Genomic DNA, 18,935 nt, shown 5'->3' with positions numbered 1-18,935 from the left:
TCACCCCCGTGCCAGGCTGGCTCTGTTCGGTGTCCGAGGTCTGGGTGAGCAGCTGTCATATTAGAAAACGTTCTGCTGCTCTGCAAGTCTATTCCCAGCCGTTTTGCACCAGATGTAAGTGAAAGAAGAAATATGCTCGGGAAGATGGTTACTCCTTCTGTGAGATTATAGGAGAATATTACACAGTTTCCACAGGGCAACAGAGGAGAAAACTATTATAGATTTCCATCTCTTTCCTGACAGTTTATTATAGCAGAATTGCTTTCAGGAAATGTAATTTCAGATTCACAAATTGTAAATGCCGATACAGATGCTCTTCTGCTGCACTCGTTTTTTCCAGGTGGAGTGTTTCCTATTTCTTCGATCTGCAGTGAAAACAGCATAGATAGTACAGGGCGAGTCAAAAGTCTCAGGACACCCTTTTTTTTTCAGAAACGAAAGGGAAAATGAAATATCTGAATGATATCTCGAAAGCTATCAACACAGAAAGTTGCAACAACAACCGGGAACGTTCCCTGTGATGCACAGCTGTTTGACGTGTTCAGTGTGTTGTCCCTGGTGCTGAACACAGAACACAGAAGTTTTGAACTTTCTATGTTGATAACTTTTGAACCACAAGAGATATTGCAAATCGTATTGCTACATGACGATTTTTCCATTGGAAAAATTTGCCTTTAATCTAATATGGCGGCTTTCAAGATAGCGGCCATGTTCCAGACATAGCCTGAAAGATAGGCCCCAATTTCTTGCTGGGGGTATTCAGATATTTCATTTTCCCTTTAGTTTTTGAAATACACTGCTCAAAAAAATAAAGGGAACACAAAAATAACACATCCTAGATCTGAATTAATGAAATATTCTTCTGAAATACTTTGTTCTTTACATAGTTGAATGTGTTGACAACAAAATCACACAAAAATTAAAAAATGGAAATCAAATTTTTCAACCCATGGAGGTCTGGCTTTGGAGTCACACTCAAAATTAAAGTGGAAAAACACACTACAGGCTGATCCAACTTTGATGTAATGTCCTTAAAACAAGTCAAAATGATGCTCAGTAGTGTGTGTGGCCTCCACGTGCCTGTATGACCTCCCTACAACGCCTGTGCATGCTCCTGATGAGGTGGCGGACGGTCTCCTGAGGGATCTCCTCCCAGACCTGGACTAAAGCATCTGCCAACTCTAGGACAGTCTGTGGTGCAACGTGACGTTGGTGGATAGAGCTAGACATGATGTCCCAGATGTGCTCAATTGGATTCAGGTCTGGGGAACGGGCGGGCAAGTCCATAGCATCAATGCCTTCGTCTTGCAGGAACTGCTGACACACTTCAGCCACATGAGGTCTAGCATTGTCTTGCATTAGGAGGAACCCAGGGCCAACCGCACCAGCATATGGTCTCACAAGGGGTCTGAGGATCTCATCTCGGTACCTAATGGCAGTCAGGCTACCTCTGGCGAGCACATGGAGGGCTGTGCGGCCCTCCAAAGAAATGCCACCCCACACCATTACTGACCCAATGCCAAACCGGCCATGCTGGAGGATGTTGCAGGCAGCAGAACGTTCTCCACGGCGTCTCCAGACTCTTTCACGTCTGTCACATGTGCTCAGTGTGAACCTGCTTTCATCTGTGAAGAGCACAGTGGCGAATTTGCCAATCTTGGTGTTCTCTGGCAAATGCCAAACGTCCTGCACGGTGTTGGGCTGTAAGCGCAACCCCCACCTGTGGACGTCGGGCCCTCATATCACCCTCATGGAGTCTGTTTCTGACCGTTTGAGCAGACACATGCACATTTGTGGCCTGCTGGTGGTCATTTTGCAGGGCTCTGGCAGTGCTCCTCCTGTTCCTCCTTGCACAAAGGTGAAGGTAGCGGTCCTGCTGCTGGGTTGTTGCCCTCCTACAGCCTCCTCCACGTCTCCTGGTGTACTGGCCTGTCTCCTGGTAGCGCCTCCATGCTCTGGACACTACGCTGACAGACACAGCAAACCTTCTTGCCACAGCTCGCATTGATGTGCCATCCTGGATAAGCTGCACTACCTGAGCCACTTGTGTGGGTTGTAGACTCCGTCTCATGCTACCACTAGAGTGAAAGCACCGCCAGCATTCAAAAGTGACCAAAACATCAGCCAGGAAGCATAGGAACTGAGAAGTGGTCTGTGGGAACCACCTGCAGAACCACTCCTTTATTGGGGGGGTCTTGCTAATTGCCTATAATTTCCACCTGTTGTCTATCCCATTTGCACAACAGCATGTGAAATGGATTGTCACTCAGTGTTGCTTCCTAAGTGGACAGTTTGATTTCACAGAAGTGTGATTGACTTGGAGTTACATTGTGTTGTTTAAGTGTTCCCTTTATTTTTTTGAGCAGTGTAAAAGGGTGTCCTGAGAATTTTAACTCTCCCTGTATGACAAAAAGGGGAGCAGCAAATGTTAGCAATCCTGGGTTTATTGAGCCCTGTGTTTTCTTAAAGAGGACCTGTCAGCATTTCTGACGTGTGTTCTGATAAAGGGGTTGTCTGGTTTCCGAAGGATAGCCTAAAATAAAGAACAGGTAAGTACTTATCTCACAGATCACACGTAGTCATCCTGGTTCTCTCTGCCGGGCTCTACTTAACTAGCTGCAGCGGTGACGTCATGTTGACAGCACATGACCACTGCACCCGATGAGTCCAGTGATTGGCAGCTGTGGTCACCTGTTGTTGACATGACGTCACCACTGCAGCCGGGTAAATAGAGCCTAGCTGGGAGAAGTGGCAGCGCAGGATTTGTGAGATAAGTACTTACTTGTTCTTTATTTCAAGTGGACCCTGTTGTCCAGTTTCATGATTGATGTAAACAATGAAGATCAGACATCATATTGGACATGACAATCTATTTCTAACAAAGCTAGAACCAGCCCTGTACCTCACATAGGGATGGGCGATATACCGGTGTTCACGATATACAGCGGTATTAAAATTTGGTAATATCGCTGTTAAATTACCGCAGTATTTTGTGACATCATCGAAGCGGTCATGTGCGCTGACCGCTTCTGAATGTGCGTCTGCCCGCCCCTGCACCTTGCATAGCGCTGAGTACAAACACATTACTCCGCCTCCCTTATTCAAGACTCCAGACTCCACCCACCATCTGACATCACCGTCCGTCACCCACCCGTGCCGGTTCTATTGTATGTGGCGAACTCTGTGTGATTAGGGTGCCTTGCTTGTGTGCTCTGACAAAATTACAAATGTATTACTTCTCGTAGCGGGCCGCCCCCGTCTCTCCCTCCTCTTTGCTCCCATATTCAAATCTCCGCCCACTGACATCTCATGTCAGAATCGGAGCACACAAGCGAGGCAGCTGGAGGAAAAGTCTCTCCAGACTCCCTCCGCAGAAGAGTTCGCCACTTCGCCCGACTCCTGGCCTGCGAGGAGTGTCCAGGCAGAGGAACAGGAGTGAGTGACAGACCCTAAAAAGCATAGAATAGTGTCAGCACATTGATCTATAATAGCAGGCATTAAGGAATAATGAGTCACGAGTCCCCCAAACATGAGCAACAAGAAGAGATTATTGTATGGTGGCCTGTGGCCACAAGACTTTATTATAACATCTCCTTGTGGCCCCCGCCCCCTACAGTATAACGTCTTTTTGTGGCCCTCCATACAGTATAACGTCTCCTTGTGGCCCCCATACAGTGTAACGTCTCCTTGTGGTCCCCCATACAGTATAACATCTCCTTGTGGCTGACCCCCTACAGTATAATGTCTCCTTGTGGCTGACCCCATACAGTATAACGTCTCCTTGTGGCTGACCCCATACAGTATAACGTCTCCTTGTGGCTGACCCCATACAGTATAACGTCTCCTTGTGGCTGACCCTATACAGTATGTCTCCTTGTGTTTTTTTTTTTCTTTTAATCGGGTATTTATCGTTATCGCGATAAATTTCTTAATATCGTTATCGTCTGAATATTTTTGATATCGCCCAACCCTAACCTCACATGAATCCAGAGATCTCCTCATTCATTGCTCTGCTAGATTTATATCAAACTGACAGCTCAGGGGGAGTGTCTTCTCTGCTGCAGCTCAGGGGGCGTGTCTCAGCTCTACCTAGCACAGCATCACCCACAATGCTAGGGAGGTTCGTCCCATCGCGCGGAGCAAAACATCCAGCGACGGGAGATGCATCAACGGCCGTGCAGGCATCAGGAGCGACGCGGGTGCCGGAGTAAGTATAAACTACCTGAGCGGGCAATTGGGGGGGGATCATTAAATGGGTTGGATTACCCCCTTAAACTGATATTGATTTGAGCAGATTTGGAAAGTTATTTTGTCTTCTGTGTCTTTGTTTCTCCACTTTGGCCATAAAAGATGAAGGGGAGAAAAAGGAGGAGAAATGACCACTAATGGTAATAAATAGGGAGCCTAAAGAGCCAGCTGTTTTTGCTGAGCTAGATAATCTGTCCTACTAAAGAGTTTGAATTCCTAGAACTATTTTCTAAAGCCAGTGTACTTACAGACATTACCATAACTCCTAGCAGCACGTCTGCTGTCTTATGGTTATGTTTGACTCTGATCTATCATTCAGCCTGTGGGTGGGTAGCATCAATTGGTAGGCATTAGCGGGTTTTGATTCAGCAGGACATTTTTTATTAAAGGCAAAATAAACAGGATGCTTGTCCAGCAGCACATAAAGTCCAGCAGAAGCAACACTTTCTTCATCAAAAAAAAAAAAAAAGCATTTTCTGTAGGAGAGTTTCACATAGTCCATATCTTCACATTAGGGCTCATGCACGCGATCGTAGTTTCAGGCCGCATCCGATCAGGGTTTTTGCCGGATCGAATGCAGGCCCGTTTATCTCAAAGCAATCCTTAAGTCAGTTCCTTGTCCATTTTGCAGACAAGGATAAGAAATTTCTGCAGGTGTAAAAAATAAATAAAAAAAATGCAACATGCACTCGCCCGGTATCTGTTTTGCGGCTCCGGGATTTGCAAAACGCAAAACACTTACGGTCGTGTGCATGAGCCCCAAGAGTGATAACATAAGAGGGCTCCACCTGTAAAGGTCACCTGAAACTAGTCCACGTATGGCTGTAATCTGTTCTCAGCAGATCTGTTTTTCCAGATCTCTGAACATACAGCTTTTCAGTTCAGCAGGGTAAAAACCTGGAGTGTAGTATGGGGGTGGTTGTAAAGGGAGAATATTAATTACCAATATTTATGTAGATATCAATAATTAATATTCATAAATAGGCGTGAACCGCCTATTGATGACTCCGCCTATTTATGCCTTTATATTAATAGCACACTATTCCTTTGCTTTACACTACCCGATAACCTAGCTGCATGCGCCTTACTGAATTAACATACACAATATTTATTAACACCTACAGTACACAACGCACGCAATACACTAACAATACAGTACTAAAAATACAGTACTAAATACACTATTCAATCCCAAGTTCCACCCACAAACTAACTATACAATACACTTACATACATACATACATACATACATACATTAGTAGCCCACCCAACCTGGCTCTAAACTATCCCTATGAATGAAGGGTTAACGGTGGTGCTGCAAGGGTAAATACAGGCCACAGACACAGTGTTACAGGGGTACAGCAGGGGTTAACACAGAATAGGGCGCAGGGATGCTCCTACAGGGTTAGGGTAGGGAGTTGGTGGTAATATGAATTGTTTGGGATAGATGGGATAGGGTATAGGAGTAATAGGGCAAGTAGGGGTATGGTTGGTGGGATAGGGCAAGTAGGGATCAGAGGGATGCGTTGGTGGGATAACAGGGGAATGTGTAAGGGTTGGCATAGGGAGGGTTAAATCGTTGGTGGTATAGGAAGGGTTAAATCGTTGGTGGTATAGGTAGGGTTAATCAATTGTTGGTGGTAATGAGGGTTTTATCGGAGGGGTCCGTTGGTGGGATAGGGTAGGTAAGGGTTAATATATCGTTGGTGGGATAGCGGGGATGATACTCAGCCCTCCAGGAATGCTCTTTTCCAGGGGTCTTCTTTGGGGGGGCGGCTCGGCTCTTCTCCCTCAGTGCAGGGCCTGCTGGACATTTATGTCCGGCGGCCCGCATCCCCGAACGAGCGCATCGGGGCCACGCCACTTGCTAACAAGCGGGAGAAGCCTTTGATCTCCCGCCTATAGCACTTTGCATTCCGGGCTGCACTTTGCATAATCGCGCTGCCGGAATGCGCATAATAGAAGGAGGGGAGGTTTCTCCCTTCTATCATGCATAATTATCTCCAGCAGCGCTGGAGATTAATTAAAACAAAGGACTCAGATTCTGTTGAATCTGAGTTCTTTGTAGTCATCAGGATGACCGGACTAATGCAATCAACCATCTTGCATCAGTGTAAATGCTTGGGGCACATTCACACCGATGCACCTGGTACATATGAAGGGGCCTATGGATATGGGGGGTATAGGAATAAAAATATTATAAGGGGACATATATATATACAGGGAGTGCAGAATTATTAGGCAAGTTGTATTTTTGAGGATTAATTTTATTATTGAACAACAACCATGTTCTCAATGAACCCAAAAAACTCATTAATATCAAAGCTGAATATTTTTGGAAGTAGTTTTTAGTTTGTTTTTAGTTTTAGCTATTTTAGGGGGATATCTGTGTGTGCAGGTGACTATTACTGTGCATAATTATTAGGCAACTTAACAAAAAACAAATATATACCCATTTCAATTATTTATTTTTACCAGTGAAACCAATATAACATCTCAACATTCACAAATATACATTTCTGACATTCAAAAACAAAACAAAAACAAATCAGTGACCAATATAGCCACCTTTCTTTGCAAGGACACTCAAAAGCCTGCCATCCATGGATTCTGTCAGTGTTTTGATCTGTTCACCATAAACATTGCGTGCAGCAGCAACCACAGCCTCCCAGACACTGTTCAGAGAGGTGTACTGTTTTCCCTCCTTGTAAATCTCACATTTGATGATGGACCACAGGTTCTCAATGGGGTTCAGATCAGGTGAACAAGGAGGCCATGTCATTAGATTTTCTTCTTTTATACCCTTTCTTGCCAGCCACGCTGTGGAGTACTTGGACGCGTGTGATGGAGCATTGTCCTGCATGAAAATCATGTTTTTCTTGAAGGATGCAGACTTCTTCCTGTACCACTGCTTGAAGAAGGTGTCTTCCAGAAACTGGCAGTAGGACTGGGAGTTGAGCTTGACTCCATCCTCAACCCGAAAAGGCCCCACAAGCTCATCTTTGATGATACCAGCCCAAACCAGTACTCCACCTCCACCTTGCTGGCGTCTGAGTCGGACTGGAGCTCTCTGCCCTTTACCAATCCAGCCACGGGCCCATCCATCTGGCCCATCAAGACTCACTCTCATTTCATCAGTCCATAAAACCTTAGAAAAATCAGTCTTGAGATATTTCTTGGCCCAGTCTTGACGTTTCAGCTTGTGTGTCTTGTTCAGTGGTGGTCGTCTTTCAGCCTTTCTTACCTTGGCCATGTCTCTGAGTATTGCACACCTTGTGCTTTTGGGCACTCCAGTGATGTTGCAGCTCTGAAATATGGCCAAACTGGTGGCAAGTGGCATCTTGGCAGCTGCACGCTTGACTTTTCTCAGTTCATGGGCAGTTATTTTGCGCCTTGGTTTTTCCACACTCTTCTTGCGACCCTGTTGACTATTTTGAATGAAACGCTTGATTGTTCGATGATCACGCTTCAGAAGCTTTGCAATTTTAAGAGTGCTGCCTCCCTCTGCAAGATATCTCACTATTTTTGACTTTTCTGAGCCTGTCAAGTCCTTCTTTTGACCCATTTTGCCAAAGGAAAGGAAGTTGCCTAATAATTATGCACACCTAATATAGGGTGTTGATGTCATTAGACCACACCCCTTCTCATTACAGAGATGCACATCACCTAATATGCTTAATTGGTAGTAGGCTTTCGAGCCTATACAGCTTGGAGTAAGACAACATGCCTAAAGAGGATGATGTGATCAAAATACTCATTTGCCTAATAATTCTGCACTCCCTGTATACATATGCATATATCTCAACCCTTCCTCAACAGTGGTCATACCACCTAGTTTCTGCAGACACTCCTAAATCCTGGATCCTAGAATCCATCTAAATAATACACTTAGCACTTAAAGGGTATGTACACCTTTTTGAGGTAATTTTTTCTGAATTTATTTTAGGCTAAAAATATTTTTTTCAATTGGTCCTTATTAAAAATGTTCAGCCGTTTCTGAGATACGGGGGTTAAAAATCAGTCTGCTTGGAAGCTGTTACTTTCAGTTTTCTGTGAATCCCGTCATCTGACTGCTGGTGTTTAGCTCTTATTTTTGATCTCATAAACACTTATTTAAGCCATTTTCTTATCAGTTTAGGAAGTATTGAGTTATAATGAGAATTGAGCAAAATGATCTAGTCTGCATACAGTAGGTGAAAGTGATCAGTATCTGATCATGCAGTTTACTCCTTCAGAGGCTGGACTCTGGAACTCGTAACTAGAGTTGAGCGAACACCTGGATGTTCGGGTTCGAGAAGTTCGGCCGAACTTCCCGGAAATGTTCGGGGTCCGAACCCGACCCGAACTTCGTCCCGAACCCCATTGAAGTCAATGGGGACCCGAACTTTTCGGCACTAAAAAGGCTGTAAAACAGCCCAGGAAAGGGCTAGAGGGCTGCAAAATGTAGTTAAATTCCCTGCAAACAAATGTGGAAAGGGAAATGAATAAGAATAAAAATAAAATAAATAAAAATTAACCAATATCAATTGGAGAGAGGTCCCATAGCAGAGAATCAGGCTTCATGTCAGCAGAGAATCAGTCTTCATGTCATAGCAGAGAATCAGGCTTCACGTCACCCAAAACTGGAACAGTCCATTGTCAGATATTTAGGCCCAGGCAGAGGAGAGAGGTCCCATAACATAGAATCTGGCTTCATGTCAGCAGAGAATCAGGCTTCATGTCATAGCAGAGAATCATGCTTCACGTCACCCACCACTGGAACAGTCCATTGTCAGATATTTAGGCCCAGGCACTCAGGCAGAGGAGAGAGGTCCCATAGCAGAGAATCTGGCTTCATGTCAGCAGGGAATCAGTCTTCATGTCATAGCAGAGAATCAGGCTTCACGTCGCCCACCACTGGAACAGTCCATTGTCAGATATTTAGGCCCCGGCACCCAGGCAGAGGAGAGATGTCCCATAACATAGAATCTGGCTTCATGTCAGCGACTCAGCAGAGAATCAGTTTTCATGTCATAGCAGAGAATCAGGCTTCATGTCACCCACCACTGGAACAGGCCACTGTCAGATATTTTTAGGCCCCGGCACCCAGACAGAGGAGAGGTTCATTCAACTTTGGGTTGCCCCGCAATATAATGGTAAAATGAAAATAAAAGTAGGATTGAATGAGGAAGTGCCCTGGAGTACAATAATATATGGTTAAGGGGAGATAGTTAATGTTTAATCTGCACAAGAGATGGACAGGTCCTGTGGGATCCATGCCTGGTTCATTTTTATGAACGTCAGCTTGTCCACATTGCCTGTAGACAGGCGGCTGCGTTTGTCTGTAATGACGCCCCTTGCCGTGCTGAATACACGTTCAGACAAAATGCTGGCCGCCGGGCAGGCCAGCACCTCCAAGGCATAAAAGGCTAGCTCTGGCCACGTGGACAACTTGGAGACCCAGAAGTTGAATGGGGCCAAACCATCAGTCAGTACGTGGAGGGGTGTGCACATGTACTGTTCCACCATGTTAGTGAAATGTTGCCTCCTGCTAACACGTTCCGTATCAGGTAGTGGTGCAGTTAGCTGTGGCGTGGTGACAAAACTTTTCCACATCTCTGCCATGCTAACCCTGCCCTCAGAGGAGCTGGCCGTGACACAGCTGCGTTGGCGACCTCTTGCTCCTCCTCTGCCTTCGCCTTGGGCTTCCACTTGTTCCCCTGTGACATTTGGGAATGCTCTCAGTAGCGTGTCTACCAACGTGCGCTTGTACTCGCGCATCTTCCTATCACGCTCCAGTGCAGGAACTAAGGTGGGCACATTGTCTTTGTACCGTGGATCCAGCAGGGTGGCAACCCAGTAGTCCGCACACGTTAAAATGTGGGCAACTCTGCTGTCGTTGCGCAGGCACTGCAACATGTAGTCGCTCATGTGTGCCAGGCTGCCCAGAGGTAAGGACAAGCTGTTCTCTGTGGGAGGCGTATCGTCATCGTCCTGCGTTTCCCCTCAGCCACGCACCAGTGATGGGCCCGAGCTGCGTTGGGTGCCACCCCGCTGTGAACATGCTTCATCCTCATCCTCCTCCACCTCCTCCTCGTCCTCCAGTAGTGGGCCCTGTCTGGCCACATTTGTACCTGGCCTCTGCTGTTGCAAAAAATCTCCCTCTGAGTCACTTCGAAGAGACTGGCCTGTAAGTGCTAAAAATGACCCCTCTTCCTCCTCCTCTTCCTGGGCCACCTCCTCTTCCATCATCGCCCTAAGTGTTTTCTCAAGGAGACATAGAAGTGGTATTGTAACGCTGATAACGGCGTCATCGCCACTGGCCATGTTGGTGGAGTACTCGAAACAGGGCACACAGGTCTCGCATGGAGGCCCAGTCATTGGTGGTGAAGTGGGGCTGTTCCGCAGTGCGACTGACCCATGTGTGCTGCAGCTGAAACTCCACTATGGCCTGCTGCTGCTCGCACAGTCTGTCCAGCATGTGCAAGGTTGAGTTCCACCTGGTGGGCACGTCGCATATGAGGCGGTGAGCGGGAAGGCCGAAGTTACGCTGTAGCGCAGACAGGCGAGCAGCGGCAGGATGTGAATGCCTGAAGCGCGAACAGACGGCCCGCACTTTATGCAGCAGCTCTGACATGTCGGGGTAGTTGTGAATGAACTTCTGCACCACCAAATTCAGCACATGCGCCAGGCAAGGGATGTGCGTCAAACCGGCTAGTCCCAGAGCTGCAACGAGATTTCGCCCATTATCGCACACCACCAGGCCGGGCTTGAGGCTCACCGGCAGCAACCACTCGTCGGTCTGTTGTTCTATACCCCGCCACAACTCCTGTGCGGTGTGGGGCCTGTCCCCCAAACATATGAGTTTCAGAATGGCCTGCTGACGTTTACCCCGGGCTGTGCTGAAGTTGGTGGTGAAGGTGTGTGGCTGACTGGATGAGCAGGTGGAAGAAGAGGAGGAGGAAGCCGAGTAGGAGGAGGAGGCGACAGGAGGCGAAGAATGTTGCCCTGCGATCCTTGACGGAAGGACGTGCGCCAAATAGCTCTCCGCCTGGGGTCCAGCCGCCACTACATTTACCCAGTGTGCAGTTAGGGAGATATAGCGTCCCTGGCCATGCTTACTGGTCCACGTATCTGTGGTTAGGTGGACCTTGACACAGATGGCGTTGCGCAGTGCACACTTGATTTTATCGGATACTTGGTTGTGCAGGGAAGGCACGGCTCTCTTGGAGAAGTAGTGCCGGCTGGGAACAACATACTGTGGGACAGCAAGCGACATGAGCTGTTTGAAGCTGTCTGTGTCCACCAGCCTGAATGACAGCATTTCATAGGCCAGTAGTTTAGAAATGCTGGCATTCAGGGCCAGGGATCGAGGGTGGCTAGGTGGGAATTTACGCTTTCTCTCAAATGTTTGTGAGATGGAGAGCTGAACGCTGCCGTGTGACATGGTTGAGATGCTTGGTGACGGAGGCAGTGGTGGTGTTGGTGGTACATCCTCTGTTTGCTGGGCGGCAGGTGCCAACTTTCCTCCAGAGGCTGAGGAAGAGGCCGAGGCAGCAGCAGAAGAGGTAGCAGGGGGAGCCTGACTGAGTTCCTTGTTTTTAAGGTGTTTACTCCACTGCTGTTCATGCTTTGCATGCAGGTGCCTGGTCATGCAGGTTGTGCTAAGGTTCAGAGCGTTAATGCCTCGCTTCAGGCTCTGATGGCACAGCGTGCAAACCACTCGGGTCTTGTCGTCAGCACATTGTTTGAAGAACTGCCACGCCAGGGAACTCCTTGAAGCTGCCTTTGGGGTGCTCGGTCCCAGATGGCGGTGGCCAGTAGCAGACGGACTCTCTTGGCGGCGGGTGTTCTGCTTTTGCCCACTGCTCCCTCTTTTGCTACGCTGTTGGCTCGGTCTCACCACTGCCTCTTCCTCCGAATTCTGAAAGTCAGTGGCACGACCTTCATTCCATGTGGGGTCTAGGACCTCATCGTCCCCTGCATCGTCTTCCACCCAGTCTTCCTCCCTGACCTCCTGTTCAGTCTGCACACTGCAGAAAGACGCAGCAGTTGGCACCTGTGTTTCGTCATCATCAGAGACGTGCTGAGGTGGTATTCCCATGTCCTCATCATTAGGAAACATAAGTGGTTGTGCGTTAGTGCATTCTATCTCTTCCACCCCTGGGGAAGGGCTAGGTGGATGCCCTTGGGAATCCCTGCCAGCAGAGTCTTCAAACAGCATAAAAGACTGCTGAATAACTTGAGGCTCAGACAGTTTCCCTGATATGCATGGGGGTGATGTGACAGACTGATGGGCTTGGTTTTCATGCGCCATCTGTGCGCTTTCTGCAGAAGACTGGGTGGGAGATAATGTGAACGTGCTGGATCCACTGTCGGCCACCCAATTGACTAATGCCTGTACCTGCTCAGGCCTTACCATCCTTAGAACGGCATTGGGCCCCACGAAATATTGCTGTAAATTCTGCTGGCTACTGGGACCTGAGGTAGTTGGTTCACTAGGACGTGTGGCTGTGGCAGAACGGCCACGTCCTCTCCCAGCACCAGAGGGTCCACTAACACGACCATGTCCGCGTCCCTTACTAGATGTTTTCCTCATTGTTACCGTTCACCACAATAAGAAAAAAATTATTTGGCCCAATGTATTGAATTCAAATTCAGGCCTTTTTTTACAGGCACCTAACACTATCTGGCTATCTATTTAGGTACCGTATTACACTAATACAGGCACAACAGTAACGACAGATTTAGCTGAATATAAATTGTAGGCCTAGTATTTAGGCGCTGGGTGACAGGTATACGTTTACGGACAGAATTATTTAAACTTGGAAATGCACGGTAGCGTGTGAAGTTATTGAGGATGACACTATCCGCACCTTCAATATAATATACCCTTTTATGGATCAATTTAAACTTGGCCTGATACAGCAGAAAAAATATATTTAGGGGATTGCTAAGTTGGGAATTGTATTCAACCCAGAACAAAAACTGTGCTTTGGCGGACACTAAATAAATTGACCAGCCTCAGCAATAAACACAGATTAAGCTGAATATAAATTTTAGGCCTATTATTTAGGCGCTGGGTGACAGGTATACGTTTACGGACAGAATTAGACTTGGAAATGCACAGTAGCGTGTGTGTGAAGTTATTGAGAATGACCCTATCAGCACCTTGAATCTAATATACCCTTTTAGGGATAGATTTAAAGTAGGCCTGATACAGCAGAAACCACTAATTTAGAAAATTGCTAGGTTGGGAATTGTATTTCAACCCAGAACAAAAACTGTGCTTTGACGGACACAAAATAAATTGACCAGCTACAGCAATAGCCACAGATTTAGCTGAATATAAATTTGAGGCCTATTATTTAGGCGCTGGGTGACAGGTATACGTTTACGGACAGAATTAGACTTGGATATGCACAGTAGCGTGTGTGTGAAGTTATTGAGAATGACCCTATCAGCACCTTGATTTTAATATACCCTTTTAGGGATAGATTTAAATAACCACACTATTGATGGTTAAATGGACTTGGTGGCAGCTTGCCCCTGATGTAGGATATAGCCAAAAAATAACCACACTATTGATGGTTAAATGGACTTGGTGGCAGCTTGCCCCTGATGTAGGATATAGCCAAAAAATAACCACACTATTGATGGTTAAATGCACTTGATGAAAGCTTGACCCTGATGTAGGATATAGCCAAAAAATAACCACACTATTGATGGTTAAATGGACTTGGTGGCAGCTTGCCCTTGATGTAGAATATAGCCAAAAAATAACCACACTATTGATGGTTAAATGGACTTGGTGACAGCTTGCCCCTGATGTAGGATATAGCAAAAAATAACCACACTATTGATGGTTAAATGGACTTGGTGGCAGCTTGTGCTGGCGCACCACAAGCCACAAAATGGCCGCCGATCACCCCAGAAAAAAGTGACTGAAAAACGCTCTGGGCAGCCTAAAAACAGTGAGCAATTGAATAGCAGCACTTCAATGATCCACAGCTGTAGATCGATCACTGTCTTAAGTGTTTTGGAGGAGTTAATCACTGCCTAATCTCGCCCTAACGTCGCAGCTGCAACCTCTCCCTACACTTGTAACAGCAGAGTGACGTGCAGCGCTACGTGACCCAAGCTTATATAGAGGCTGGGTCACATGCTGCACTGGCCAATCACAGCCATGCCAATAGTAGGCATGGCTGTGATGGCCTCTTGGGGCAAGTAGTATGACGCTTGTTGATTGGCTGCTTTGCAGCCTTTCAAAAAGCGTCAAGAAAGCGCCGAACACCGAACCCGGACTTTTACGAAAATGTTCGGGTCCGTGTCACGGACACCCCAAAATTCGGTACGAACTCGAACTATACAGTTCGGGTTCGCTCATCCCTACTCGTAACACATTTGTCATATAGAATTCAATGTACTAATTCAGTGACTCACGGTTAACATATTTAAGGGTGTATTGGACACCCTGATGCTGCAAGCGATTGTCAGGAGGGAAGCGTTCCCTCCTGGCAGTCGCCAGATAGCTAGCAGAAGACACCCATGCTATTAGATGCAGCGATGTCCTCCGCAACATGAGGAGAAGCAATCGCTGTGCCATTGCTCGTCCCCATGCAGAACAGCGTGTGCCAGCGGCAGATCGTGATTACACAGCACGATCTGTCAAGACCTTTCAGTGCGCTGGAAGGTCTGATTGAACAAGCATTTGCTCGTTGATCGGGCATGTCGATGCATTATTAGACTACCAGATGATTGCTAGCGAGCGTTGCTACAAACGCTTGTTAGCGATTATCAGGCAGAAAATCTGCCCATCTTATATACCCTTTACTCCATTGAGTTTGTTTTTCTCCCGTTGTGAGGTCACGGCGGTGCCCAGTTACACCCTCCCCTCCAGCCCAGACTCTCATCATTTGCATCTTGAATGTATTTAAGGCTGTTGCTTGAAGACCAGAGATGCCATTTTCTGTTGTCTGAGACTAGGTTTGCTCTACACCACTTTTCCAAACTTGGCATTTATCTTAGGCTACTTTCACACTAGCAACAGCCTTCTTTGGCAGGCTGTTCTGGCGGGTGAACAGCCTGCCGGATCCGTGCTGCTGCTAGTGCACGCGTGCCACCGGAGGTCCGCTCTTGCCCCATTGACAATAATAGGGGCGGGCCGGAGTTCCGGCAGCAGCACGGTAAACATGCCGAGGCGCGGCCGGAATAAAATTACGACATGTCCTGTGCCGGAAAACTAAAGTCTGCCGCTAGTGTAGCGTTAAAGGGCATTTACAGTCCATCAGCTTGTAGACTAAACTATTACAAGGTCTTCCAATACCCAACCTGCTACTGCTTGGTGACAATTGGAAGGGATTATTGGCACATTTATTTTAGTGTAGAGAAATTGCTGTGACGGTGTATCATAAATTACTGCTAATTATAATAATAAATTGTACTTGCTAACGTCATAGTTTAGTACTTTACAACATAATACACTATGCAGTGTGTAAATACTGTGGATTTAAATCTAGATTACAAAACCATTCATTTTAGTCTTCTCTCTCTTTACTTCAACACAAGCTGAGCATGTCGTTTAACCTCCTAACAGTCACGTTAAAATTGGAAAAACCCTCCCCAAAATGTCACTCTTTTTTTATTGTAGATTTTTTATGTGTGTCTGCAGTAAATCTTGTTGGCGCACAACTCAGGGGACACTAATGCATTTTTAACCCCTTAGTGACATTAATTTTAGCCTTTAGGACCAGTAATATTTTCCCCCTTTGTGTTCTAGCAGTCATAACTTTAAAAAATTTTCTTCTAAATTCTTATTTATTTAGCAGGATAAGGCTACTTTCACACCTCTTTCCTATTGTGGCAGATTGTCATAGAGAACGGATCCGTCCCCATTGACTTACATTGTGTGTCCGAACGGATCCGTTTGGTTCAGTTTCGTCAGACGGACACCAAAACGCTGCAAGCAGTGTTTTGGTGTCCGCTTCTAAAGCAGAATGGAGAAGGAACGGAGGCAAACAGATGCATTCTGAGCGGATCCTTTTCCATTCAGAATGCATTAGGGCAAAACTGATTTTGTTTTGGACCGCTTGTGAGAGCCCTGAACGGATCTCACAAACAGAAAGCCAAAACGCCAGTGTGAAAGTAGCCTTGGTTGTAGTTTTTTTTAGGAACCATTTTGGGTTATATAGTGTATTAAATAACTTATTATTTTATTTATAGCGGAAAGATTAAAAAAACAGCAATTTTTATAATATTTTGTGGAATTTTTTTACGGTCTTCACTGTGTGGTAAAAATAACGTAATTTTATTATGTGGGTCAGTACATTGATGATACCTTATTTCTATATTTTTTTTACTCTCTTCCTGCAGCCTGTCCACTCTGTAGCTGCTCCCTCATTCTCCTCCACACTGAAGAGGAGGGGGGCTGCTTTATCTGCTGATATCTCTGGTTTGGTACGAGCTAGAGATATGGGCTTTGTATTGTTTGAAAGCTGACATTCCACCTTTCAGACAATACCAGAATGAAAGCAATACATTCAGTACAGGGGAAGATATCACTGATTTGAAATCGGGATGCTGTGAATGCAGCTGAAAGTGACCCGTGGCCCCTCAGCCAGCCCGGCTGAGACCGCTAATACAGAGCCTCCAGCAGGACCCTGTTGCACAACAAATCTCCTTCCTCAGACTAGGATTAAATAGCATCCCTGGACATGGGCATATTCCAAAATAACGGACTAGAGCATGGGGAACAGGCACCCACCCAACACTGCCTGTTCCCAGTAAAAGCCCGCCCCGGACTAGCTGGAGCCAGCTAAGCTAACTATCTTGGTGGCCACCTATATCTAGGGCCTTTACTCCACCAAGGACGGACTCCTTGGTGACATGCTCCTGCTGCAAATAACACCCATTTTTCATGCTTCCCCAGGACTTTACTGCACCCATCACTATTCACATTGCCACATATCTCTCCCCCCCCCCCCCCCCGTTCAACCCTGTGGGGGTAAACACATGTACCAAACGGATGCTTGTGATAGGGCATCCGCATTAACCTGCCATCTTCCAGCTCAACATTCCCCCCTGTAGTAGACAGGATCCGCATATTGGTCGCCCATCTCCTCGTATTCCTTTTCCAGCATGGTTACTTGGACGGCTTTGCAGGCAGAGGGGACGTCTTTTGGGACCAGGTCCTAGCTCTTCTCCGGGGGTCATTCACACAAGTATCTTCGCCAGACACCAAGTTTAAGGTCCAAACATCGCTTTATTTGGCACCTTAGCAAAACAAACCGAAATCATACAAAATAAACACCTGCCCGTCTGGGCTCTAACTAAACATAACATACCCTGACTCACCTAAAGCACCGTTCACACACGTTTATAACATGCGCTCGGTGTGAATGTCCATCAACCTCCTGGCTGTACAGAGCACCATTCAAGTCCAGTACCTTTTATGGGGGAGTGTGGCCCAGTAGTCCTCCCGACTCCGGCCTTGTGACCTGCGCCGTGTGCATCTGTATTCGGCGCTGGCGCAGTGAATGTCGGACCGCTCCCTGCGCCGGCATCTCCACTGCGCCTGCGCCGATGACGTCAGAGTGCTCCCAGGAACAGACGACGCCCGGCCTCAAGCAGTGGAGATACGCAGGCACAGTGGAGATGCCGGCGCAGGGAGCGGTCCGACAGTCACTGCGCCGAATACAGACGCACACGGCGCAGGCGCGAGAATTCGGCCGCGATGCAGGCTGTCAATCTAGAGGAGCTGGGCGGCAGACATGGTGAGTAGACGGAGCCTCGAGGTGCTGAAAAGACGCCCCCATAGCACGTTTTTTAGGGTAACCGCTACAGAGAAAGGTATTACAATAGCATGGTTAGGTAGAGCAGACACTAGCAGATCGCTAGTGTCTGACAGCTAATTAGGTCAAAATGTGGTGGTAGAAACCCTTTAAATAAGGGTGATAATTGCCACCTGTTTTTCAAACAATGAATGACCTCACTCATTGAACTCCACACTGCTATTATTTTGAACATGCCCCTTTCAATAAGTGATTGAATTACACAGAATCAGCAGCATGCATGTCATGACTGTGGGTCTCTATTACTCTACCACACCTGCTAGTAAATATTTTGCAATGTAGAAAGATCATTTCTACCAAAAACAGTGATTGATCAGGTTAGTGATGTCTGACTGCTATTATTTAGAACACAACTGTAGTTAAAAAAAAAAAAAGTTGCTGGCTCTCATACCACTCGATGGAGGCCTATGGCTACATTTGGCTTATGCGCCAGGAGCTTTCACAACGCATACACTCAACTGGTTCACCTGAATGCAGTGAAAATACAGCATGAAATGATCCCAAAATCAAAATTTCAACAAGGTTTTTTGTGTAGTAGGTTATGAAACCAGTTTTGATTTTGATATTTTTTTTTAGATTGTTCAAAATGTGAGAGAAAACTATTACGGTAGTTAGTATTGTCTTCAAAGGAATTGTTAATTACAATCAAGTCTTGATTGCACAGCTTCTTCAGATTCAGGGCCTTGTCAATTTATTCCTTCACTTGCTGAAGAACCAGGTACATGATCAGTCAGAACACTTGACTGATGAGTCCCTATTGTGTTCTGAATTGTGTGTAACTGCGAAGACTGCTATTCAGTCTTTCCAGAAGAGATGACATGGAATACATTCTTGTACCCTATGAATCTATGAGATGCT

General features: G+C 46.5%; 1 protein-coding gene across 2 annotated transcripts in view; it reads left to right on the top strand.

Moving 5' to 3' along the window:
* GOLIM4 (golgi integral membrane protein 4) overlaps positions 1 to 18,935 on the top strand; it is a 147,401-nt gene that overhangs the window by 59,920 nt on the left and 68,546 nt on the right. The gene's annotated exons all lie outside the window — the stretch shown is intronic.

This window comes from Bufo bufo, chromosome 4 (genome assembly GCF_905171765.1).
Source record: "Bufo bufo chromosome 4, aBufBuf1.1, whole genome shotgun sequence".
Lineage (NCBI taxonomy): Eukaryota > Metazoa > Chordata > Amphibia > Anura > Bufonidae > Bufo > Bufo bufo.
This window is presented reverse-complemented; position numbering and strand designations above follow the sequence as displayed.